At 50.6% G+C, this 1,150-nt stretch overlaps 1 protein-coding gene across 1 annotated transcript in view; it reads right to left on the bottom strand.

The window, feature by feature from the left end:
- Window positions 1-1,150, bottom strand: part of DDT (D-dopachrome tautomerase) — a 2,886-nt gene that overhangs the window by 1,441 nt on the left and 295 nt on the right. The gene's annotated exons all lie outside the window — the stretch shown is intronic.

Genomic DNA, 1,150 nt, shown 5'->3' with positions numbered 1-1,150 from the left:
GGTTCTGGTCACTGCAACGGACATTTGTCTCTGCAGGGAGGGCTAAGGACGGGAAAGCAGTGATTTCTCACAACAACCAGCACTGCAAGGGATTAAAAGGCAAGCAGAGAGGTTTATTGTTTTATCCAAAATATATCATTACCAAACAAGCTTCTGCAATCAGGACTTTGAGCTCCAAAGTTGATAGAAGTGTCCCTGGTGGGCTGGGTCTGAGGGACAGTCTAACCAACAGGTCAGAGGTGTCTGATCTAGAGATCAGAGGTTCCTCAGCTGCTAAACTACTGCCCAGTGAGGGTTCTGTGTGCTCATGTACAGCAAAGGGTTAGGAACCAGCTAGATTAAAAGGTCATCTTGTTTAAGGCACAGCACTGTTGCATGTTTTGGATGGAAGTTCACCAAGTAAGTCACCCTGTGCAGCTGAAGCAACAAGAGGTTTTGTGGCATTGAGCAACATATGCAGCACAACGAAAGGGCAGAGGGTTGTTTTGGAGCTTTTGGACTGTGTTTATTTCTGGTTAGCTGTAGCTCAAACACCCTTTTGTACTGCAGCACGATTCATGAGGTAAAACTGAGAGAATTCAACCAGTTCTAGTTTCCTCAGTTTAAAAAAAGCCAACTGCCAAGGCAGCAGAAACTGGTGGGACATGACTCTGCCTGCAGAGCCCTCCTGTATTGCTTCAGGTGCATCAGCAGGACGTTTGTGTCGTGATTGTGTTCCCTGTGCAGACAAGAGACCTGACTGAACGGCCTGTTTTCATGAACCAAAAATATTAGGAACAGGGACTCCTTTATTCCCAAAACTCCCTTCTTTTGTGGCAAAACATCAGCTACCCCGTGTTCCAGCCAGCCCTGCCGGCCCCTGTGCCCTGCCCCTCTGCACTGGGGTCTCTCTCTCCACAATCTCTCGCCTAGAAATCTGTTTCTTGCCTTCCAGGACCTGCATCTGTGTAACGCGACTGTTAAAAAGCTATTACTTTTTTCCCCAATGACTAGACAAGCTGACAGGGAGGCAAAGAGGAACGGTGAGACACGAAAACAAGTGATGACATCCGGGCGCAGCCCTCAGCCCCGCGTCCCCGGCTGCGCGGGAGGCACGGCTCCCCGGTCCGGCCGGCGCGGTGCTCGCTGGAGGCGGCGGGAAGTGCCTCCC

The sequence above is a fragment of the Chaetura pelagica genome, unplaced genomic scaffold (assembly GCF_000747805.2).
Source record: "Chaetura pelagica isolate M959 unplaced genomic scaffold, ChaPel_1.0 scaffold249, whole genome shotgun sequence".
Taxonomy (NCBI): domain Eukaryota; kingdom Metazoa; phylum Chordata; class Aves; order Apodiformes; family Apodidae; genus Chaetura; species Chaetura pelagica.
This window is presented reverse-complemented; position numbering and strand designations above follow the sequence as displayed.